This window comes from Poecilia mexicana, unplaced genomic scaffold (assembly GCF_051168715.1).
Source record: "Poecilia mexicana isolate PSO_F unplaced genomic scaffold, ASM5116871v1 scaffold_13, whole genome shotgun sequence".
NCBI lineage: Eukaryota > Metazoa > Chordata > Actinopteri > Cyprinodontiformes > Poeciliidae > Poecilia > Poecilia mexicana.
The window spans coordinates 7,621,626-7,648,169 of NW_028263382.1; the positions used below are offsets into that span (position 1 = coordinate 7,621,626).

Consider the following 26,544-nt stretch of genomic DNA (forward strand, 5'->3'; position numbering starts at 1 on the left):
CTTTAAAAAAGACAAAACTAACTTAACAAGTAACTTTTCAGCAAGAAACATGAGATTGTTTTAGCTCAGTAATATTGATTTTAAAAATTACTAATTCTCTTGGCAGATTATTTAAACTAAAAACAAAGTTTTTCCCATGTAAAAAGTGAAATAATCAGCCAGCGGAACTAGAACTGGGTTGCTAGGTAACGGGCTGGGCTTGGCTGGGGTTGCTAGGTAACGGTGGAGTGGAATATTCTACCAGTGTAGAACCAGAACTTTTCATCAACATAAAGGAATTATTGACCTAAAACAAACTCCTACATCTTGATAAAATGAAACTAAGATATCAATATCAATAAGTAATGCATCCAATAAAATATTCAATAATTCGATCTGGAACCGCACATCTTTCTGGGATATGTAGGCAGAGGAAAGACGTTAGCCTCTTAACCTCTCACAGCTAGCTATGCTAGGCTGGTGGAATCAACTCACCCTCTCACTCTTTGGTTACCATAGCAACAACCTGCTGAGCAAAACAGAGGCAGTAAAATCTTTTGATAACTTCTTAAAAATGAACAGCAACGGCAAACAGGAAATGTCACGTCATCAGTTCGGTTGTATTTCAGATATTTAAAACAAAAAACTAATCAATGATGATCAATATCGACTGACATGAAACGCTTGTATTGCGACACGTTTTTCGGCCGTACCGTCCAGTCCTGTTTGAACAGGAACAAGTTTCTCCGTCACTGCATGTCAGCGGATAAAGCAAACAAAAGAGGAATATTAGATTTCAAACTTCATGTTTCCTGAGCCCGTCTGTTTGCTCTCCCCGCAGATAAAAAAATACGTTCCTGCGACAAACACTCATCTGGGACGGATCCCGTTTTTCTGCTGCGTCACCCGGAACCGGTCCAGCAGCCCAAACATCCGGGCTCATGTTACCGGGTGGATACCGGGCGGCCTCCACTTTGGGCTCGGTATCTAAATTGTTGTGATACAACCTGCTGTTTGGTTTCATCGTAATTATCATGATGTAGTTTTTAGAGTCCACGTCTCCACACGGAGCGGAGGCTGGAAGCAGCTACCTGACATCAGGAAACAACTGTAAAATCTGAACCGCAGCGTTAACTCTGTCATACACTGTAAAAACTCAACAACCGCACATGGCAGACATGCAGCGTCATTTATAGCTGGTTAAACATTCAGTTTAAAAACTTCAGTTCTTCTAACAAATCATTAACCTATTCAATAAAAAGATAAACATCCTTAGAGTAATAAGAATAATAAAAATTTTCCAAATCAGTTTCTCTCAATAAAAAACTTAAACTTTAACAGAAACTGCAGGTGTGCGTCTGTCTCTGGTGAATTTTTGGTTGCATTTAATTCGGTGGGTAGAAATCCAGAAATTTTACTTAAGTACAATCACTCTAAAATTAGTCAAAATACTCCTAAATGTTTTTTTTTTTTTTTTTTTTAAATCATAAAGTACTTTAACTTTCAAAGCAAGTCTTTACTTTTACCATTACTTTTTTCCCTTTAACCACATTTTTACTTTCTCCACCGCTGGCTGCGAGTTCAAATTCTGATTCAGAGAACTGATATTTATCTGAGCGTTTCTTTCTGCTCCGTGTCTCTGTAGGTCGGTGATCTCTCATCACCTTGCTCAGATCCTGCGCAGGAGGAAACGCTGACGGATCGCCGCCACCTGCAGGGTCACCGTTATTACAGCGATCCATCACCGAGTGGCCGCGTCCATCCTCCAGGTGAGTCACAGCAGATGGGATTACAGCAAAGATGAGAGGGTAAATCTGGACAAGCCAGACTGTATTATTAGAAACTGCCAGTCTGCTGCAAGGTAATCAGTTTTTGTTAAGTCCGTGTCAGGAAACGCAGCGGCGCGGCGGTGCGCGGCGGGACGCGGCGCGGCGGATTCAGCCTGCAGTCTGCAGATCGAGTCTCCAACCCGCATGTGAGCGTCACGATGATCTGTGAGGTTTTATTCTACCGTCCATTATGTCGTCTGCACTGTGAGCTGAACGTCTCAATCAGTTTGTGCTATTTTTAAACAAGAACGGCGCTGTTTTTATTCATGCACTGTAAAAAGAAACTACTCGTACCAACTTAATTTATTAAGTTTAACCAACTCAAAGTATTATGATCATCTAACTCAATTCATTAAGTTCATCCAACTCATTTTAGTAAGTTTCTTTTTAACTGAATTTATTAACCGTGTTTAAAATGACAAATTTAAGTCAGTCTTACTCAAACCAATTAGTTGACCTCAAATAAAGGAGGAAACTAATATCATATCTATCTTTTATCAGCCTTTTTTTAGGCTCAGTCGGCAGTTACTTGAAAGCAATTAGTCAGGAAACGACCTGAAAGTGTCCCGCATGCGCAGTAGAGGGCGCAATAGCGTCAGTGTTCTGCCAACCGCCGTAAAGAAGAAGATGTGCTCAGTGTTTGCGGAAGTAAACATGGATGCTAACGGTGGAGCTTAGCTTATATATTTGAAGTTGTTGTCCGACTGGAGCAGCACATTAACAACTTAAACATCATTATAGTCCGTCATGGTTGTTGTTTTTCTTCCCGCTTGTGCATACCAGGACGCAGAATAGTGACGTTTGTCGAGTATTAGTGACGTTCAGTTCGGATAAATGCGACCTGGACGTTTGAATCGGATACGTCGGATATCCAAGTAGGTCGGGTCGCATTCGAAAAGAATCCGACCTGTGTTGTTCAGACCGTCACGAAAAGATCGGAAACAGGTCGCATGACCTAAAAAAACAAAAGAATTGGGTCACTTTGGGCTGCAGCGTGAACGCAGGCTAAGGTCTCCTGTTGTGCTTTCCCGCTGAGCATCGTGGTTGGTTCAGGATGTGTCATAACATCAGACTTAAGATACGAAGACGGCATTGAACTCAACTTCTTCAAATCCACTTTTGAGAGTGCACTCTAAAAATACACCGTTTAGAGAATAAAATATGGAGTATTTCTACTCTTGAGTAAAATTTCTGGATTCTCCACTCACTGAATGAAAAACTCCTCATGGATTAAAAATCAGAATTTTTAGATTCTGATTTTAGATTCAATTCTGAGAAAAAATGTTTCTTTTTCAGACTTTTGTTTTGCCAATGAATAAACTTTTGATTCGTTCCACTAAACAACTTGTCCAGCAAATCCACTTTATATTTTTATTTTTCAGCAACGCTTAAAGCTGCCGTTAAATAATCATCTCTGTAGCTCTAGAGGGGAGAACAAACGGGACATTTAGTGTCCAACAATCTGTTGCTGCCTGGTAGTTTTAGTTGTCATTTATCTCCAGTTGTTGCTGCAGAGTGAAAACGAGTCGTTATCGCCGAGTCGTCGTCTTATGAACAGCGAGCCGTTAGCTCGCTGGAATAGCTTTCCACTTATTGTCATGCAGGCTCATGTTTTCCACCTCCAACGTTTTTAAAACTGTTGCCGTCGCATGAAACTGGAGGAACGCCACAAGGCTCTTCATCACGTGGAAAATAGTAGCTATGAGTAGCGCTAGATTAGCATTCCAACCTCTTTGCTTAAATATATATTCATTTTATCATAACTCAAACTTGAAGTATTTCTGTATTGTATTTCTGTTGGATCAGGGGTTCCCAAAGCGTGGCGCGAGGGCCATTGCAGTCATCTGACTGATTCTGTGGCCCACCAGATGGAGACTTTTTTTTCCTGACTTCTACTTGGAAACAGACTTTAGAGAACCCAAAGATGCTTTTAAATTCATAAAGTATTTTTAAAAAGAGAGTGACCCAAATTCTGTTGATAGTGCTGAGAATAGGTTCAATGTTTCTCTTCGTCTCCATGTTTATTTATTCCATTTGAGCCCAAAATAATTTGCAGCTTGGATCTTTCTGTAAATAACGTGAAAAGTATGTTTATTTATCATATTTGTTAAAATGATAGTTTGTTATGAGACAGATAATCAATCTGCTCCACTTCCTTCCTGAGCTGAAGAAATACACCAAAACAACCAATCAGAGCCAGGAGGCGGGGCTTAGCGATAATCACAGATTATCTGTCTCTTAATTAGAGGCGAGTTTGCACCACACTGGTCCACTCAAGTAAAAGTAGCATTACTTTAACATATATTTACTCAAGTAAAAGTACAAAGAAATTACTCAAGTAAGAGTAAAAAAGTATTTAGCAAAACATCTACTGAAGTACTGAGTAACTGATCAAATTATCAATCATTTAATATTTAACAATTATATTTTTGTCCATGTGACAATGTAAAGTTTAGTGGAAAATTTGGTAATATAGTACAACGTAGCAAAAATACCCCAAAAAGATTTTTTTTTCATTTTTCAAAAAAGTTGCTCAAGTAAATGTAACTAGTTACTCATCAATTCTTGGTATATTTTCAAAGGTTTTTCCTGACGTTAGCTTAGAAACACTTTTCACTTCTCCTTTAAGACATTATATCCTGGATGACTGGGAATCTAAACCACTGCTCTCCAATTCCAGTTCTCAAACACTTTTCTGCAACCTTGAATGTTTCTTCACTCCAAAACACCTGAATCAAATGAAAACTTAATGTCCAGTTTGCCCATTATTTTATCTAATTCAGCTTTTAGATTTAAAAAAATGCCAAAAATTCTGATCAAACCTTGAAGTTTCTTCACATTCCCCAACATCTGATTCATAGAATAAAACAATAATCCAGCTTCCCTGCTTTGTTACATGAATCACTCAGAAATATTTAAGGAATTAGAGACAAAATGCAACAGCATAACTCACCAAGACTTATCACAACAACTCGGAGCGCAGCATTGCATGTTCATGCACCTCACTTCCTGTTTCCTTATTGGGCACCAAATTGGTCCAAAAAAAGGTTATTTATTTCTAGAGCGTGCCTATTTACAGTCACTACCCTGTAAAAACACCAACAGAAATCCAAGAAGAAAATTTATTGAAGGTTAAAAGGTCAGCAGAGGCTTTGATCCTTTGTGTAGTCTGGACTGGTTTGTGAAATAATTAGCGTCGCATTCTCCAGGAATCTTTTCCTTCCTTCCTTTCTGGGATTAGACGGATTCCTGATTGACCTTTTCAAAGGTTTGCTCACCGCATTGTTCAGCAAAGACATGCAGAATATTTAGATGTTTGCATTTCTTTGGAGATTATACGTTTGTTGAAATATTTTAAAACAGAAAAGGTTGAACCAGTTTGGGTTGTGTTTCTGTTAGCAATGTGAATATTTGTTAATTAGAAATGCAATACAAGCCAAATAAACCAGGTTATTTACACAGTAAATTAGATTTTGCTCTATTTGTTCTCTCGGCTCAGGTTGCCTCATCAGTCATTCAGGAGTCTATTTATATACTGCAAAAACACAAAATCTTGCCAAGTATTTTTAGTCTAGTTTCTACTGACTTGAAATAAGACAAAACTAACTTACAAGTAAATTTTCAGCAAGATGTAAGGGCTTTTTAAAGTAAATAATTCCTTAATGCTGATGAAAAAGTTCTAGTTCCACTGGTAGAATGTTCCACTGCGTCGTTACCTAGCAACCCCAGCCAAGCCCAGCCCGTTGCCTAGCAACCAGTTCTAGTTCCCCTGGCAGATCATTTCATTTATAACATGGGAAAATGTCTTGTTTTAAATGAATTAATCTGCCAATGGAACTGGAACTTTTCCATCAACATTAAGGAATTATTTACCTAAAATAATCTCTTATATGTTGCTGAAAAGTTTCATTCAAGTGCATTAAAATAGAAACTGGGCCTAAAATACATGGTAAGATTATGTTTTTTGCAGTGTACTCCAACTTATGTCCACATAGTTCCTGTTTTAAATGTTGCAGTCCATATTATGACCATCTTAACACAAAGTAACAGACGTGTGTGTGTGTGTGTGTGTGTGTGTGTGTGTATGCATACAGAGGATTTTGAAATACTTCCCTGTAAGCTCTACCATAACAAAATAAAATCCCATAAACCGGGTTTAAGAGGGGTCACTCATTACACTGAACAGAAGTGAAAAGTGTGTTTGAAAGGAAAAAAGAGGCATTCCAGCTACAAGTGAAGGTTAACAGCAGCGAATGGTGGTTATTCATTTCATGCTTGATTGACTGCTGCAGTCTTTGATTCAGAGCCTGGTCGGCTCGACCGGACGACCTGCAGGGAAAATTAATGACTTCCATAAAAATGTCACCTGCAATGTTTTCCACGGTTCTGAGGTTTATTGGCTACTTCTGACTCTGACCAGATCAGCGGAGCTTGTTACTGTACAACCAGGGGATTTGGAGGCGTGCGCGCACCGGTATGCAGATTAGCATGTTGCTGTACATAAGCCTGATTGGCTTTCAAGCAGGTTGCTGCTGCAGAAAACCAGTTATTTTACACACCTGCTTTAACAGGTTCAATCCATCCTTCCTCCTCCTCCCCTTTTTTTGTACTCGTGCATTGCATCAGCACAGCAGCGTTGGAGGAACACAGTGATTTGCACACAGAGTCCTCAACCGGGCACTGAACCCCGGACAAATGACGACGCTGTCAGCAGCTTTAATGATGGGCTGCAGAAAAACCTCCAGTTGTTTATGAGGACAAGCTGCAGCAGCGGCGAGTCTCAGGCTGCTGACAAACACAACCGGACAGCCAGCGGAGCGCAGACGCTAATATCTGATGAAATGTCAGGTAACAAAGACAGTTACAGCTAGAAGTTTACATACACCGAAGCAAAAGAAACATTTGTCTCTCATGGTCTGAATAAAGGTTATTATAATTAACTAAAATAACTATAATAATAATAATAATGTGTTGTTGCAATACGCATAATTTTTGTTCAATGAAACATTTTAGTAATAAACCAAATGATGATGTTTGCAGACGATGTTGTGATTTTTAGAAAGAAGCGAGGTGGTTTCCATCATTTCTTTAATGTGAAGGAATAAAAAATAAAATGTGCTGTATTGAACAGATAGTTAATGTTTTTATTGTTTCAGTCTTTATTTAAAAAAAATGTAATAATTCATACAAAGTTCAGTTTTGCTATTCTAGTTGACAAAATTATTTATTTTATACATAAAGAAATAAATAAGTACTTTAAACAAATACCAGTCTTGCTTAATAAACATAAATAAATTATGCAATTAGTTGCCTTATTTTTTTTAAGTAGCTAGGGCAGGATATTTTTATCAGTGCAGCATGCTGCCAGGATGTAGCTGTTTCCGTCGCCACTTCCTGTCGTGTCTCGCTCTCTCTGATTGGTCAGATCTGTTCTGGTTAATGGTGAGAAGTGACGTGAGCAAATCTAATCTCTTTCATCTTCAGCCTGGGTGAGATTCAAATTATTGACCCAAATTCAAAACCCACTCAGTATCGACACACAACGATAGAAATCAGCACGAAATTATGAACCAAATCAAAGCAGGGAAAGAGAAATGGAGTAAACAAGCAAACTGACATATCAATCATCCAAGCATAGACTTGGATATTAAACTGAATCTGGATTAGTTTGTTTCAACAGCTGTGTTTCCATTGACCTAAAGTACTATTACCACTTATGACAAGACATTATTCTCATGTCATAAGTGAAATAATCTGCCAGTGGAACTAGAATTTGGTTGCTAGGTGACGGGCTGGGCTGGGGTTGCTAGGTGACGGGCTGGGCTTGGATGGGGTTGCTAGGTGACGGGCTGGGCTGGGGTTGCTAGGTGACGGAGCAGTGGAATATTATACCAGTGGAACTATAACTTTTTAATTAATAATAAGATGAATATACAATACAAATAACTTTTTAGCAAAATAGGAGCTTGTTTTAAGTGAATAATTCATTAATATTGATTATATGGGAAAATGTGTTATAAGTGAAATAATCCTCCACTGGAACAAATATTTTTGCATCAATATTAAGGAACTACTGACATAAATCAAGCTTCCATTTCTTGCTGAAAAGTTGCTTGTCAGTTAGTTTTGTCTTATTTCAAATATACTAAGATATTTACACTGGAAACTAGACCAAAATAGTTTGAATTAAGATTTTGTGTTTTTGCAGTGTAGACTAGTCATGTAATCAGCAACAGGATGGAAACGACCAAGAAGAAAGCAGGAAGTGGTCGGAGGATGATGGCACAGCATTTTTTTAGTGACTTATCACATGAACAAACTTCTTTACATGTGATTTTAATTGCGTTTCTTTTTTAATGGAAATGTATTTTTGGTGTTTTTTGACCAAGTTTGATGCACTGCAGTGGAAACTCAGCCAGTGATTCTAGTGCATCTTTTTACTTTATTACAAACTCACAGCGGCTTTTGCATCTTCAGCATTATCTCCAGACGCTTCAACTCTATTTTCACCACACTGATTCAGAGACTTTACGAAAAGCCACCTTTGCTGCACACAAATCACTTTTTATTGAAACGATTAAAGCCTTTTGAAAGAGTGTGACACAAATCCTGCCTTATAACTCAGGATAAATGTGTTTATTTACTTCATTTTAGTTTAATTTTTATTTTTTCAGCTCGCCACAATACTTCTTACTCAAAGATTTTGGTCCATGTGAGAAAATGTTCTGACAGCCCTGGTATAAGTGTTACTGGCACAACTTCACTTTCTTCCAAAACACAGGAAGAGGAACGAAGATCTGATAATGTGAGATCGATGCACGTCAAAACGTCTTATCATGGTTATCACAAAACATTGAACAGTTTGTAGTTGGATGGAAAAGGTCTGGTGGTTTCTCCTTCCTGCAGCCGTGATCATTAGAGATAAGAGGGAGGAAGGATGCTGCTAGCTGACAAGGCTAACAGTTTCATTTTTACAGCAAGCATCACTGCATTCTGCTGCAGATTTATTAATTACTTTGAGTTTATATATCACTTACAAATGTGAAAAGGCTTATAGGGTATAAATATCTATACTTATCTGCGCTAGAAAATAGACCAAAAATACTTGGTAAGATTTTGTGGTTTTGCAGTGCAAAGATTCATGGGATTTGAAATAATCTGGCACCAACAGACATGTTATGATCAAAGTCAGTTAAACTACTTTTTCTTCCTCAGTTTCCAGCTGTAATAACTGAATCTGTGTGTTGTTTCCAGATCGCTCCTCTTTAAATCCAAAGATAAATCTTTAGTTTTGTTTCTGTTCAGCTGGAGAAAGTTTTGACTCATCCACACATTTATCTGTTCTAAGCTTCTGTTCAGTGATTGGACGATTCCGAGTCACCTGGTGACATCATAATGTAGAGCTGAGTATCATCTGCATAGTTATGGTAGCTAATCTTATTCCTGTTACAACCTGAGCCAGTGGGAGCATGTAGATATTAAATAAGGGGTCCTAGGACTGAGCCTTGGGGTACCCCACATGTGACGTCTCACAGTTTGTTGAAAAGTTTCCTGTTGATACAAAACAAAACATTTCCCATCTTTACCCTTGTTTTTAAAACATCCTTCCATGTTTTTGGCTCAATAAATGATTCATAACGAATCCGCTGCGTTTCTAGATGATTGTGATTGGTTCGAAGAAAAGCTAGGCTGAATCAGTATTTTTAATTTCTATGCCAACACAGAGCATGTTGTCAGCAAAATCTTTAGTATTTTAGGCATATCAAAAGTCATTTTGTATTCTTGAAGGTGAAAATTACTTTAGACTTTTTGTACTTTACTCTGAGTAAAACAGTCCAACTTGTTCTTTTACTTTTACTAGAATATCTTTTCATGGAGGCATCTGTTAGAATGCGAGTAGTTTTGACACCTCTGCCTCTCGTCTTTTCCATTTGTTTTGTTTAGCTTCCAGTTCTGGGCAGCTGGCCATCAGGTTTGTCATTTCGTCAACATGCAGCGACATGCTCAACCGCAACGCTGCAATAAAACATGCAGCCAGTTATGAGTTTAATGTTTAATCACGCCACCGTCCGTGTTTACATACAACCTGACCTGTAGCACTTTCACAAGAACTCCAGGTCGCCATCAGAAAGTGACGATGCATCTGAAGAGAAACAAACTTTCGTTTTATACTCTACGCAGAATTCATGAAGTTAATTTACACCTTTTTTTTCTGGTTTTAAGGCCACAAATTTCCCATGAGGTTGAGGTCATGACCTTCAGCAGCTTTAACCAGTAAAACCAGTTCTGTTTGGGATCTTTGTCCTGCTGGAAATACCCAACAGTGTCCAGTTTTCACTGCAAAAACACAAAATCCTACCAAGTATTTTTGGTCAAGTTAACTTTCTAGTACACATTGAAATAAGACAAAACTAACTAACTTACAAGTAACTTCTTAGCAATATATAGGAGCTTGTTTTCAGTAAATAATTCCTTAATATTGATCAAAAAGTTCTAGTACCACTGGTAGAATGTTCCACTGCGACGTTACCCGGCAACCCCAGCCACGCCCAGCCCGTTACCCGGCAACCCCAGCCACGCCCAGCCCGTTACCTGGCAACCCCAGCCACGCCCAGCCCGTTACCTGGCATCCCAGTTCTAGTTCCATATTTTTACTTATAACAAGACATTTTTCCCATGTTATAATGTAAATTATCTTTTTAATCAATATTAAGGAATTTTTTTTACTAAAACAAGCCTCTGTATCTTTCTAAGAAGTTACTTGTAAGTTAGTTTTGTCTCATTTCAATGCATTAAGATGTTTGCAGTAGAAACTAGACCAAAAATTGAGATTTTGTTTTTGCAGTAAACGAGAAGTTAAAAAAATCTAAAGAATTTAAATTTACTTCCTGAAGTTGTTCTGCATGACGAGAGACGCACCGATGTGATATTAATATCTGTATCCATCCCGATATTTAAAAAAATTCTAGTTCATCAAGCTTTATATTCACTTTTATAATTCCTAACTGCACTTTCTGAAACACATGAAAGAACGTTTGTTGCTGTTTATTTTTTTCATTTCACCAATGTAGTCAACTTATTATTTAAGTTCATAGTTTAGTTTTCATTGGCTGTTTGACTCCTAATTCCACTGACTGAACAAATTTAAGTTATCTTGTGAAGCTGTTGGTGTATTTAAGCATTTACATTTTTTTGCTTTAAATAAAAGCATTTTTCTCCAGAAGGCATTTGACTTGTTCTGGCTTCTGTTATTTTGCAGCGGGGGGTTTCCCTCCTCCATTCACACTGACAGCAGTCATTCAGCTTTTGACCTCAATGCTCTTATTTTTACTTTAAACTTAAAAATATGCACCACGACCACTAGTGTCCTTTAAGGTCAGCTGTGTCTCTGCTTCCCTCAGACATGAATATTAACTAGTTACATTTATTTGAGTAACTTTATTTAAAAAAAAAAATAATAATTTGTGCTGTACTTTCTACTCTTAATTTCTGGATTTTCTACCCACTGAATGAAAAACAAAACAAACTCTGTGGGCCGCATACATGCAGGTGAGGATAAATAGACAAAACTATGCAAAAAACACAAAATATTACCAAGTATTTCTGTTCTAGTTTCTACTGCAAATATCTTCGTATTTCATCAATTATTTTAACGATTAATCAACTAATCAGATTAAAATATTGACACAGACTTTTCATTTAACCAGTTAAGTTTTCTTTATGTTACAACATTAAAATATGCACAAAAAAAACAAATAAAATTTTTTAAATAAGCAATTAAACATTTTATTGCCTAAATACAATGATGTCACATTCCTTAAGTCAGATTGATTTGGGTGAAGCTAAAAGTTTGACTAAAAAAAATAAATGAGTTTTTGTCTTAAATGCTAAAAGTATATATATATTGTACAGTTTTGGCTTAATTGCTGCTCTAAACTTTTTTTCAATTGGTAGCATTTTTTTGAGACTATATGCTTCAGTTAACGATTAATTACTAATTAGTTGACGATTATTTCAATAATCGATTCATCGCGATTAATTGTTCCAGCTCTTGTATTTATGCATTTTAAATTCTGCGTATAGGGAAACCTTTTAGTAGTTTTTTTTATAGGAAATAGTTTTATTTCTGAGCCTCCCAGTCAACCTGTTTATCCATAAATAAATAAATTTCTTCCACATTAGTTTTCTGTGGCCTTGTGTCCATCTGGAACCAGCAGCGATGGTATTGACTCTTTCCACACAGACGGATCATGTTTCTCCTGATTTAGCCTCTCCACAACAGCTTCCTGTAAATTTTAGGATTGCATTTGAAGTCTTATTTATACAGAGAACTTAATGGCCAAGCTCTTATTGCAATATGAACCGCATTTCCTTTTCATAGCACAAGTCCTGGGAGCCTCCACATAGGAGTGGCCATTTATCGTATCGTTTATCATTTATCGCAACTTATCACAATGAATTAACATAAATTCCAACTAATGATGTTTGAAAAACCCCAAAGCTTATTATTTTTACCATTTTCTCTGCTTGTTCAAAGAAAGTATCAATAAATATTAATATCATTTAAAATGATTAAATGTCCTTCCTGTACACTGCAAAAACACAAAATCTTACCAAGTATTTTTGGTCTAGTTTCTAGTGCAGATATATTATCTTGAAATGAGACAAAATGCAAATTGAAAATACTTTATTGATCCCAAAGGGAAATTAAATGACTAAAAAAACTTAAAAGTAACTTTTACCACAGCAACCATTAATACATTGAACCTGATTGTTTCTGTCATGAAATGAAAAACAATCTGATTTCATGGAGCTGAGACAAACATAGAAAGGTCCATATATATATAATGTTCGTTAAATGTGGATGCGAATAAAGAAAAGCAAATTAGCAAGTTTGATTTGATGTTTGGTCATGAAAGCTTTCAATGGGAATCGATATTTCCAAATAAATAAGCTTCCTAAAGTAGGTAAGTCGCCAAGCAATCCATCATTGGGTTTGTAATGAGAGCTTCATCGTCTGATTCTGTTCCAGCAGCATAATTCAATAAAGAGATGGGACAGGACGATTTCCCAGATGTGAGCTCACTGAAATCTTCAACCTAACAGCAACAAAATAAAATGAATACAAGACAGAAAAACCTGAACAGCTCAGAACTTAGAAAGCTGCACAAAATCCGCGTAGGACAGCGAAAGTCCTAGCGCAAAATTTTCGCGAAACAGGCGGACGGAGCCTGGTGCTGCAAGGCTGGAGGCCTTGTCCTGTTAGGCTGTGATTTTATCTTTTCTTTTTATCACTTTCTTTTTCTTTCTCACTGTTTAAAATTATGTAAAGCACTTTGAAATGCCTTGCTGCTGAAATGTGCTATACAAATAAAATTTGATTGATTGATTGATCTGCAGGGTCACCATGACAACCAACACTGCAAAAACACTCAACGATTTTTGTCTAGTTTCTAGTCTAAATGTCATATTACACTTAAAATAAGACAAAACTAACTTACAAGAATCTTTTCAGCAAGATATAGGAGCTTGTTTTTGGCTAATAGTTCCTTGGCATTGATGAAAAATACTCGATTTCACTAAAACATGGGGAATTTTCTGGTTTATCTGTAACATTTTCATCAATTTTAAGGAAATATTTACTTTAAAAAAGCTCTTAGATGTTGCCAAAAAGTTAGTTTTGTCTTATTTCACGTGTAATCAGATATTTGTCCTCGAAATAGACCAGAAATACTTGGTGGGATTTGGTATTTTTGCAGTGAACAAAGCGTTCGCTGGCAGGAGACGATGTTCCTGATGCAAATCAGCTATTGACTGAGAGTGAGAAAAAAAGACGCTCGGCCACAAAAAAAAAAAAAAAAGGAAACGCACTGGAACAAAATCAACACCCCGCTCAGGGACTCCCAATTAACCATATCCCTGCAGCCTGATTGGCTGCCTCCCACTCGCGTGCGCGTGTGTGTGTGTGTGTGTGTGTGTGTGTGTTGGTGTGAGTCATCCCTTTAGCTAGCTAGCAGAGCTGTGACACTTGTCGCCTCTACACCAATTACCCGATTAGACGAGCTGTGATCACGGAGGCTGACGTCTCTCACTTCGCAGTTACATCTCACAGTTACAGTCCAAGTTTTCTGAGACACAAACTGAAGTTTACTTTCTTCTTCTTGAGCTTTTTCTGCTTCTTTGGAGCTCCTGAAATCTGATGCTACCTATCCATCTATACAGGTGGAGCTTTTGTTGGACATCGTTTGCTTTTCTTGTCTCTAAAGTCCTCACAGGAGGCCAGTTGACCCTTGCAGAGCATTGTTGGACGCACGGTTAGAAATGAGGACAGTGGGTTTGTGAAGGACAAAAGAAGGAGTGTCGGGTTGTTTTGTTTCTTTCTAGCACAAGGAAGGAACAGGAAACATCCAGTAAGGCCTGACTAAGGCTTGTTAATGCTAAAACCCAAAATGTCGTTTAAAATAGATTCATCTGAGACGTGTGGAAATGATACAGGAGAGTCTAGAAGTTTAACGAATTATCTTTTGTTTGAAACAAGAAGTAAAAGTTAAGATTTTTGCACAATAAGGCAGAGCTAATAGCTGAAGTCCATAAATATTTGAGACAACCCATATAGCTGCTTATTTTTATAGTTTAAACATTAAACAGTGGAAACCGTTTTCAGACTATTGATACTGAAGCCTGATGGGCAGGAGAGCAACTAGATCAACTAGCAATTTCCCAAGCAGAAATTTCTAATTACAACATCCATGGAAAAAACGCAGAAACACACCAGACAATTTAAGATCAGGCCACAAACGACTAACCAGAAAACCCCCCCAAACCTTCACTAATCTGCAAACAGACTCACCAAATCAGATTGGTCTGCCAAAGGTCCGATCCGTTTAGAGGAGTCTCAGGACTACGATGGCCAACTGAGGAGGAAATTCAGCCGTTTTATTCAGCTCTGTGAGTGTGTCCTTGAGGGACGCCATCAACCTCATATTCCTGCTAACGACCTGATTATGTGACTCAGGTGTGCTGCAGTGGAGGTAACTCTAAAAGCTGCAGGACTCTGAGGACTGAGTTAAACCCCGTGGTGTAGACCAGTGTCCCCAACGCCTGGCTGGTTCAGATGATTACCTGCTTTAATTCACCTGATTCAGAAGATTTCAGTTCAGCAAACGCCTGTTAATCAGTCAGTAACTGAAATCAGCCGGGCTTTCAATGGGGGAATTTTTCTGCCATAATTTGAGAGCGGACATTTTCAATCTGAAAGCAGACCTGATTCGGTAAAAGTCTTTCTTCCCAAAACTTCTAATCCTTGTACTCAAAACTTCTGCTCTCTTTCACATATTCACGCTCAAAATGTGTCTCTGCTTGGATCAAATCTCCGCTTGCGAATCATTTTCTGCTAGTGCTTGGAACAGAAAAGTACCGTTGCCTGGCAACCTCTCAGCCAATAGAATGAAAGTGTTTTACTGGGTGCGTTTGTTTCCTCCTAGTGGGTGTGCCTCTGTGGCTACTATCATCGGACACCACAGTCTTTCTCAAGCTGTGGTGTCTGGACCACTGGTGGTCTGTAAAGTATTGCATGTTGACAACCATTTATTTACCATGAGGTGACTAAAGTGCGACGCTACAGCTAGCTTAGCAAAGGATTGTGTTTAGAAATAATAATGGAAAAGACTCTGTCACTAAAGAAAGCCTGGAGATACAGGTGGAGAGTTACTCAGGTGAGTTGTTAAACTTTAGCTTTTGGACATTATTAAAACACATGAAGGTTATTAAAATATACATCATGCCACAGGAATGCAGATCTATGCCGCTGAGCAGCGCTGCGCCCCACGCTGACTATCTGCATTTTAACAATTCGTTTATAAAAAACATTTTTCCTTGTTATAAGTTTAAATTATTTGCCAATGGAATTATAATTTTTTAATCAATATTAATGAATTATTGACTTAAAACAACTTCCTACATCTTGCCGAAAAGTTACCTAAAAGTTACTTTTGTCTTATTTCAAGGGTACTGAGATATTTGCACTAGAAGCTTGACCAAAAATACTTGGTGAGCTTTTGTGTTTTTGCAGTGAAAAGTTGCAGGACACCAACTGCAGAGTTGAGTATTTCTGCAGAGATTATACCACTTGTTGTTTTAAAACACACAGAGGAATTTCTCAGTGTTGTGCACCAGCGCTCCGGTCTCACTATCTTATATGTTTAGCAGTGGATGTGCCATTTCCACACAGCATCGGCGATGCATGCATTTCCAGATGACTGCCTCTTGCCATTAACAAAGCCGTTATTTTCCCTGTGCATGCCCCACTCGTGTAATTGCTCTGAATAATGAGAAGCATTATGTTACAAGTGAAGTTGAGGAAAATTCAGGCTGAGGAATGTTCATTCAGTGGAAGGTTCTCATGTTGTTTTATGGTAAATAATGACAAAGTAGCGCGCTGGGCGTGTATCCTGCTGTCAGAGCAGCTGCTAAGCGTCATTTTTTCCAATGCAGCTGCTAACCACAGTGATTACTGACCACACGGCTCCTAAGTGCTGCTTATCCGAACTCCTCTTGAGGCAATTAAACCTTCAATGTTATCTCTTTTACATCCACCTTCCTCTGGAGCTGCCATTTATCCTCTAGTCCTGTCATCATCCTTTTCCTCTACTCCCACTTTCATTTATGTCACTCAGTTGCCCCCTTAAAACTCACCAGCTCTTGTTTTCTCTGCAGCTTTTTCTTAAATGCAAAATTAATGAAGAAAAACCATGTCCACCTAAAACAGCTCAATGCCATTCAATGCTTAGTCTGTGGTTCTAAATTGAGATATTTTTATTTTTACAAACGTCAATAAAAATGAATCATTGTTCAGGAGTTGCTTCAGTTTTTTTTAATATTGCGCCATGTGTGGGAGCGGGACGGCGGCGGTGAATTTCTGTCATCAGACAGGAAGCAGCGGATGATTCACAAATAACTCGCATAAAACAGAATTTCATACACTGAATTTAGAAACAGGTCAAAAACAGCTGACACATTATACCAACTGGTGCTTGCAGAGTGGGGTCATGCCCCCGTCTCCCTGCTCGCTAACGACGACTAGCATTGGTTTTAGCTGTCAAGTTGTCAATATAATGCTCTAAATCTTAAATGTATGTGTGATATATAAAATAAAAAGAGATGCAGTGCTTTGCTACTAATTGCCAACTAGGTAACAAGGTCAGGAAGAAGTTTAAGTTAAGAAAAAAATAGCGAGGGAGACAGAAGTAGTTCAGCTATGCTAGCTTGACTATGACAACCATAACATGTAGATGTGCTGTGGATTTCAGTGCTTTTTGATTCAGTAAAAAAATTCTTTTAAAGGCGACATAAACACGAACTTTGATAGATCATCAGTAGAGCAGATGTTTAAATTCGCTAATCAGCCACCTCTGTGTTAGCTTAGCTAATAGCAGCGGTAGCTAAGCTACCGCAGAGATCACTGATAAATAATCGAAAAATAAACATCAAACCTAAAAACATAAAATTGTAGCAGACTGAATCTTCTGTTCTTTGTGTGGAAAATGTTTGAGTGTTTATTTGTGTTAAATTGTTGTCAGGTGCTACGGCAACAGGTCTGTGTGTAGCGTAGCTGTCACAGAGAAAAGAAAAAAAAATGTGGTTTTGAGTTGGGTTTTTTGTTATTTTTTATGGCTAATGCTAAAGCTAAATTAGCTGAAGAGCTAAGCCCCAACATGTTAGTGTTGTATTTTTATCCGTGTACCTCATTTGCTTGTCGTTGAGAAATGTCTGCTTGTCATTGCTCAATAAAGTTTCTTTAAAATAAAACGCGAGGAGAGGAAACGGAATTATAAACTGTCAAAATAAGAGCGCGAATTTAAATGTCTAACAGAAATGTCAAACTTTATTCAATTGAAAGTTTACAAAACAGCTAGGTAAAGTAATAATTTAGAATTTATATAGAAAATTAATTTAAGAGAAGCTTAATGTGCTAAATATTTTTATAGCAAAATAGCAAAAATTCTGAAGCGCTGAACAATTATCTCCGCTATTAGCTCATTAGTGAACTGTTAGCTACTGATATAAACAAACTAAAGTGAACAGGAATGAAGGAGAATAAGAGGGGGGAAATCTAGAAAATGTTAACAGAAAACTGTGACAGTCATGGATTAAATGAGAGCAGATGAGACATAGACCCAGATCTGCTGCAGTGAGGAAGTCATCAGTCTGGAGGCTAAACCAGTTAAAGATATTACTTTATTTGGGTTTCTGTGGAGTCAATGTTTCACCTGGAAATGACACCTGCTTGAAAAAAAACCCCAGACCGAGCCATGAGCTGACAGCCAGAGAAGAATAACACAAGCTGAAAAACAGGATGCTAACGACACCCACCCTGCAAGCAAGATGCCTCCGCCTTCAGCTGCTCCTTATGCAGCAGATCATCTACCTCTATCTCATCCTCTGTCACACATTCCTCTGCAAATCGTCCTTCATTACATCAGGAACCCCTGAGACTGTTTCCTCTGCTCGGTATTCAGCGTTCATGTCCAGTTTATCCACTATTTTCCCATGAACGTGTCAGGATAATCTCAGCCTGTCCAGCTTGGTCTGCAGATTGATAACCCTGCCACCTCCTGCCTTTGGTTAGCAAACATTTCCTTTCGCTATGGCTCTCCCCCCAGAGTGTCACAAACAAGGGGGCAGCACAAGGAAAAAGGGAAGAAACTATATATCAGCTGCAGCTGCGTATTATTTGTATGTTGAGTCATCGGAGTAGGAGTTACACTTTCCATTCACCTTGAAATCAGGCAAATTGGGATTATGAAAATAAATCTGCATAATGGAAACATGCAAATTTTTATGTTTTAGCACAAGGATGAGGGGATTTTTCAGCTGTATCAACATGAGTGTATTTAGCACAAAGCTGCGATAGAAACTGTTTTTATATCATGATCTCCAACATGAAGTTACTACAGGCATAAAAGAGGAAGAAGACAGGAAGTGGTAGCAGGATGAAGTTTTTTTAATAACTTATTGTGTGAACAAACTTTAAAATTGTGTTTCTAATTTCATCTGCAGCTCTCGAAACATTTCTGAGCGGGGAAAGTTTTCACTGATGATGCCACACAAAACATTCATCCAAGTTTTTGTTTGGAATTTACTTTCTTTTAATACAAAAAGACAAAAAACAAAAAACATGCAACTGGGTCAAAATGAAGATAAAAAAACAAACAGAAAAAAAATCTAGAAGATGAAAACTTTACAATCGGTTTTATTGTTTTTCTTTTTAGAATCTGACAAATCTTTTAAATTTTAAATCTACAATTTACATATCTCTCGTCTACAGAAATCCGACTGCTTTGCTCATATTGTGTGTTTGGTTTATTTTTTATTTAGCAGGTAAAAAAAAAAAAGAAAATAGTTTTTGCTATTAAAGTTTTGTGACCTTTGGACCTCTTTCAACTTCACACTTTTGGCCCCCAGGCAAAAAGTTTGGACACCCTTGGTTTGCTGGTTTGTAGAGAAAAGGTAAGTAAAGCTAAAGATTGCTAACCACAGCTAGCCACAGCTAACCACTGCTAGCCACAGAAAACCACAGCGAACAAGAACAAACCACAGCTAACCACAGCTAGCCACAGCAAACCACAGCAAACAACAATGAACCACAGCTAACCACAGCTAGCCACAGCAAACCACAGCAAACAACAACGAACCACAGCTAACCACAGATAGCCACAGCTAACCACAGATAGCCGCAGCTAACCACAGATAGCCGCAGCTAACCACGGATAGCCACAGCTAACCACGGATAACCACAGATAGCCACAGCTAACCACGGATAGCCACAGCAAACCACAGTGAACAACAACAAACCACAGCTAATCAGGGCTAGCCACAGCTAACCACGGATAGCCACAGCAAACCACAGCAAACAACAACAAACCACAGCTAATCAGGACTAGCCACAGCTAACCACGGATAGCCACAGCAAACCACAGCAAACAACAACAAACCACAGCTAACCAGGGCTAGCCACAGCTAACCACAGCTAGCCACAGCAAACCACAGCGAACAAGAACAAACCACAGCTAACCAGGGCTAGCCACAGCTAACCACAGCTAGCCACAGCAAACCACAGTGAACAAGAACAAACCACAGCTAACCATGGCTAGCCACAGCTAACCACTGCTAGCCACAGCTAACCACGGTGAACCACAACGAACCACAACTAACCAGGGCTAGCCACAGCTAACCACAGCTAGCCACAGCTAACAACAGCTAACCACAGCTAACCACAGCTAACCACAGGTAACCACAGCTAACCATAGCTAGCCACAGCTAACCCCAGCTAGCCACAGCTAACCATAGCTAACAACAACTAACAATAGGTAACCACAGCTAACCATAGCTAGCCGCAGCTAACCACTTAGCTAAAGCTGCTCTGCTCATCTTCCATAGGAGGTCAAACTGCTATCAGAAATAGACAGAGGAGTCTGAGAGGCTGCTATTTTCTTGAATTATTAATAATGTGTCGTTTACAGGAGGAGAGTTAGAAACATTAATCTGGCTTCACTGGATTTTATCTTTATTATTATTTTCTTGCTAAGATATTTCAGATTCTGCTGCGACTTTGTGTTGAATTAAGTTTGAAAAGCCAAGACGAAGCAGAAAAGGCTTTGTGGGAAGAGAGAAACTGGATCTCCGTTACCAAGGAAACCAAATCAATACAGAGCTGGTCAGAAGTTTACATACCCTCACATGAATTTGGAGCTTTTAGTGATAAATCTGAACGATTATTTTGATTAAGTAATACAGCTGCATTGAATGTTAAAGAAAAAAAAAAATTTAGGAATTTATTTCAGTATTTTTATTCAAAAATTCTAATAATAATAATAATAATAATAATAATAATAATAATAATAATAATAATAATCCATTTTATTTATAAATTATTATCATAAAATATTCTCTTGAAAGTTGCAGAAAAAAATGTAAAATCCTGGTAAAATTCAGACAGGATGTTGTTATAGTCAACATCCAGGCCCTCAGCATGATACTGCCACCACCGTACTTTATACAGATGTTATCTTCTAAATGAATATAACTGTGCTAAACAAAATAATAAAAATAATCCTGTTAAAAAATATATATATATTATATTTATTTTTGCTTTTTTCATGAGGATATTTATTTATTTAAAATAGTATTTATTAATTGTATAGAAAAACAAGTAATTTGAATATGGAACCAGTTTTCAGCTTTAAAAATAATTTGAATTATAATATATATTAAAAAAAAATTCACCCCAGAGAAAGAAAACGTCCAACATGCCAATAAAAATCCTGAAATAAAGTTTTCATGCTGGAGAGAAACAGACGTAAACTTTCTGACTGATGTAAAATACATTTTTCCTGTTTTTATTTTTATTTTATTTTTTAAACAGGTGAATAAAAGAGTTCCCAGAAATATTTGAATCTGAATTAATTCCACATTTTTTACAGAAACAATGTAAGATCCTGACAGCTTGAACATGTGAACCACCTGGAGGAGCAGAATAATCCATCAGATTAAATCAAATTATCATCTAATTTAATCTACAGACGAGTTTACAGGACATTACAGTAAAAACTGAGGTTCAAACTGAACCAAATCTTATTTAAAGCTTTTATTTTCACATATTATTTCAAGCCACATTAAATCACAAACTTTTCTAAATTTCCTCCTCTGGGCCAAAAACTGGAATCTAAAAATCTGAAAACTTTGAAAAAACTTCAACCGGCTCGATGTCAGATTCCTTCAGTCTGAGCCGGTAGAGTCCAAACGGTTCAGAACCGGTCCGAAACGAACCGCGGGAATCACTTATCAATTATTAATTATCTGCAGTCAATAACGGCAAAGCTGCTAAATATAAGGCTGCGGCCAGTTTGAGTTTTAACAAGTTAAAGGAGAAAAACTGATAGATAGATAGATAGATAGATAGATAGATAGATAGATAGATAGATAGATAGATAGATAGATAGATAGATAGATAGATAGATAGATAGATAGATAGATAGATAGATAGATAGATAGATAGATGTTGTTACTCACTTTTTGCTTTTTAAATCCTCCGTATATCCCGTATCTCAGCGCGTATCCGGACAAAAGTGTCGTATAGACGCGCAGTGATCGATGCGCAGCGCAGCGCAGCGGCTCCACTGGCGCACTGAGCCTCCAGCTCCACACTCACAGCCAGGGAGGAGGAGTTTGCTCTCGCTCTCTCTCTCTCTCTCTCTCTCTCTCTCTCTCTCTGTATTTTATTGCGTTGTACTTTTTATTTTTACTTGAGTAATTTTATTATGAACAATCTACTCTTACTTAAGTAAAATTGAGTGAATGAATGAAAATCAAACAGCTTTTAACCAAAAATGTACCATAAACAGACTCACACCTGCAGTTTTTGTTACAGTTTCTGAAGTTTTCTTAATGAATGAAACTGATTTGGAAACATCTTATCTTGCCTGATTTTTTGTTTTTGTTAGTTATATGAATTATTGTCATTTTGATTCCTAAAATACCAAAATTTCCACATAACTTTGTATTTTGGTCCATCTTATGATGTAATTTTTAAATATTAAATAACTGATAATTTGATCAGTTACTCAGTACTTCAGTAAACTTTTTACCAAATACTTTTTGCTTTTACCTTAGTAATTTTATTATAAAGTATCACTACTCTTACTTGAGAATTTTTTTAGATTTTACTATTTTACTTACAGAATGATAAAAATGTTTTGTTAAAAATGAAATAATCTGCCAGTGAATCTAGAACTCGGTTGCTAGGTAACAGGTTAGGCTTGGCTGGGGTTGCTAGGTAACGGGTTAGGCTTGGCCGGGGTTGCTAGGTGACTGGTTAGGCTTGGCCGGGGTTGCTAGGTGACTGGTTAGGCTTGGCCGGGGTTGCTAGGTAACTGGTCAGGCTTGGCCGGGGTTGCTAGGTAACGGGTTAGGCTTGTCCGGGGTTGCTAGGTAACAGATTAGACTTGGCCGGGGTTGCTAGGTAACCGGTTAGGCTTGGCCGAGGTTGCTAGGTAACGGGCTAGGCTTGTCCGGGGTTGCTAGGTGATGGGTTAGGCTTGGTCGGGGTTGCTAGGTAACTGGTTAAGCTTGGCTGGGGTTGCTAGGTAACGGCGCCTTTGGAACTCCTACGTTTTCATACATATTATGAGATTAATCCTTAAAACAAGCTCCTATATCTTGCTGCAAAGTTACTTGTGAGGTATAATCCATAAATTTTTTTCAGTATTTTATTGTCGGAAGTAATTTTGTATTCTTGAAAGTGAAAATTACTTTTTGTGCTTAAGTACATTTCAAAACTTGTACTTTTTCCTTCACTACAACAATCATGTCAAACTCAAGGCGCAGGGGCCAAATCTGGCCCGCCATAATGTTTATGTGGCCCTCTAAGGTCCAGCAGGACACCAAACTAAAACCTTCAAAATAACACTTTTGTGCTAAAATATTGTTTAATTAATAAAATTTAATCAGTTTTTATCTGCATGCCGCAAAATTACATCAATGTGAAAAGATGTTCAACTTGAAGAAGTATTTACTGAAAATAGAAATAGCTACTTATTTATACTGTAGCAGTTTGCTGACGGGTTTTATCAAAGCTTTCTGCCATCAGTGGCTCTTTGAGGTCATTCATGATCTTCAATTGGCCCAAAATGTAAATGAGTTTGACTGGAACATTGTTTAATACAGATACTAGTACAGAGTGAGTACTTTTGATACCTCTGCATACTAACATGAACGACCACACCAAAATAAATCAGATTTTACTAAAACACCAGACGTGGCTCCCTTCCCAGTTCCCAGTAATCTGCCAGTTTCTGGATCGACCGTCGGCGTTTTTCCTCAGGTTGAGTTTGATGCGATTCTGTGGGTTTTATTCTGGTCTCACATGAGCCTGAATCTCAGGACACGTCTGTTGAGACAGATGGAGTCTCCTAAACACTGGAGCGGCTCCAGATCAGTGTGAAACGCTAACGGAGTCAGAACCATGCAGAGATGAAAGATCCTCAGCGATGGAGGCCAGGAGCAGGAACAACAACGCCGAGCTGCAGCCAGAGCCGCTGGTATTTCAGAAATGCAGCCTGACGGCCTCAGAGCAACGCATTAGCATCAATATTTCACCAAACCACAGAAGAAGAGACTGCTCTTATTTTTGTTTCTACTGCTTGCCTTTTTGTCCCGGATTCACTCAACAAGTTGCACTAAATCAGGTAAATTCAGCAAATGGAAGTGATTTGCTCTTGATTTCACCTGAAGGAATCATGTCAGAATAGTAAAACGGCGAATTATGGAAATTATTGATGTAAAATAAAAAAGAGGAGTAAATTTATGCCAAAAAACTCTGAAATTTTTAGATTAATCTCAGAACTTTCTGAGCTCCAAAAGTTGGAAATTTTCAAGAAAAAAAAAATCAGACTTTGAGATTAATCCTTAATTTTTTTCTAGAAAAATTAAGGAAATTTCAGACTTTCAAAACTCAAAAGAAAAATTTTAAAACTTTTAGAATAATTTCAGGAAATTTCTAGAAAAGAGAAAAATTTCTGAGCTCCAAAAGCTAAAATTTGTAAAAGAAAAAAAACAAAACCTCAGAAATGTTGAGATTAATCTCTAAATTTTCTAGAAAAGATGAGGACATTTCTGAGAAAAAACTCAAACTTTGAGAGTAAACTCAGAACTTGTCTAGAAAAACTCTAGAAAAAGCGGCGTGTCGATGTTCGGGGCGGCGCTCGCTCGTCCTGCTGCCAACGTTTTAATAAAACGTCTCGCATCACGATCTGTTTCCTCTCAGCTTGTTTGTGCAGGAAAAGGAAACGAGTTTTAATTTGACAAGAAAAATAAAATCCATCTTTGGTCTGTCAACACAAATGAATATTTTTCAAAAATTTTTGTTTCATTTTAAGCTTAATTTGGGGTCAGAGTTCAGCTAAATATTCATGGCAGAGTTCTCACGTTGTTTTCTTGTCTAGCGCCTCCTAGAGGTCAGCGCTCCTTGACCTTTGGCTTTGTGACTCCAAACTCAGAAAGTAAACAGTTTATGTGGAGCTTGGCAAGTTATTAATTACTTATAGAATTATTATCATTATTAAGTTATTAGTAATTAATCAGATCATTTAATTAAAAAAACTGTTGATCATGATTCATTTGGGTAAAATATCCAACGGAGAAACTTGGATACTTTTTAAAGACACTGTATATAATTTTAGATCATTTTTCATGTTTTCAGGTCAAACTAACAACAAATAATTTGCTGTTTTTCTTAGTTTACAGTTTTCTAACATTGATAGAGCTCATTTCAGAGAAAGCTGTGGTGCCGTATATTTATATGAGTCTTATCATCTCCTTTTATTTAAACAATAAGATGTTTAATTATTAAAAGCCAAAAATAAGCACACAGTTTGTATGAAGCGTCTCGGTTCATTGTATGAAACTGTCTGGATTTTAGCCCATTCTTAATTTGAAAAATGTAAAATGTTTCGTATTATTTACTTTTTAAAATCCCGTCTCTCGTCTTTTGTCACTTTGTTATGAATTCACATCAGAAGTATTAATCGCTGTTTGCTTTACTTCAAGCAGCATCTTGGCAGACGGAGGAGTTTTAACTAAGCTGCAGCTGGTTGCTAAATTAATTATCCAGATTTCATATCTGCCTGACGCTTCGTCTGGGAGGTTTGGGGATTGTTGCCTGAACATCCAAGCCTCTTTCTTTTGTTTTTAGCAGAGGTGCGCTCACCTCCGCTAACGCGCTAAACACAGGTGCCTCTGCTGCACCACACCTGCAATAGCGCACTTATTTATTGGTCAGATGTCATATTTTAAACTTAAATGTGAAAGTCATAAAGAAAAATAGTATTTTTGGTAAAAGTCACATTTTTCCAATGTGTCAATCTGCGCGTTTTAAATAAACGTGAAGGACAAATGTTTTTAGCGACGTATAAAACATACATTTTTTTTATGTATGTTTATTATACAAGTTTATTAATATTTGCTTCACTTTAAGTGAAATAATCTTCAGAGTACATGAGGGATTAAGAAGTTTTTCTTGGATTGAAACTCAAGGAAAATCAACAGGAATCAGTTTAAATGTCTAAGAAGAGTTTTATTTTTAGTGTGTGTGTGTGTGTGTGTGTGTGTGTGTGTGTGTGTGTGTGTGTGTGTGTGTGTGTGTGTGTGTGTGTGTGTGTGTGTGTGTGTGTGTGTCCGCCTCGGGGTTGTACTCCAGCGGAAAAGACCTCAGACTGTCGGGGTCTTCCGTTCGGTTTTATTGGATTAAACGTCTTGGGGAACATGAGAACCACTCTGTCCTTTTCTTTTCTCATGACTCACTTTAGTTCATTTTCATTTCATTTTTATCTTTAGATATTTAGATTCATAAACACAAAATAGAAGATCATTACATTTATAATTTCAGCATGTTTTAGTTTTTTGAGCACACAATAATTCCCAGTTATAGTTTTTCCCCATTAATTAGTTTTTATTTACTTAAGCTAAAAAAATTTCTCAATTTCAGCTTTTGCAGTTTTACTTTTAGTGAACTATTATTAAAATATTAGCAGCACAAGAAAAATCACATTTTTGTTCAACTATAAAAGGTTAAAAGGAAAATGTTTACCATTCAGAAAACTAGTTAGGCTCAACATTCCCCCATTTTATTCACTCTTTAAATTGTTCACAGTGTAAGATAAAATAAAATTTCCCCAGAACC

The 26,544-nt window shown here is 37.5% G+C and overlaps 1 protein-coding gene across 1 annotated transcript in view; it reads right to left on the reverse strand.

The window, feature by feature from the left end:
• gpr4 (G protein-coupled receptor 4) overlaps nt 1-21,981 on the reverse strand; it is a 41,385-nt gene extending 19,404 nt beyond the window's left edge. The window contains exon 1 of the mRNA XM_014994547.2: nt 21,879-21,981. The gene's annotated coding sequence lies outside the window, so the exon portion shown is untranslated. The remainder of the gene's footprint in view (nt 1-21,878) is intronic.
• Between the last annotated feature and the right edge of the window lie 4,563 nt (nt 21,982-26,544).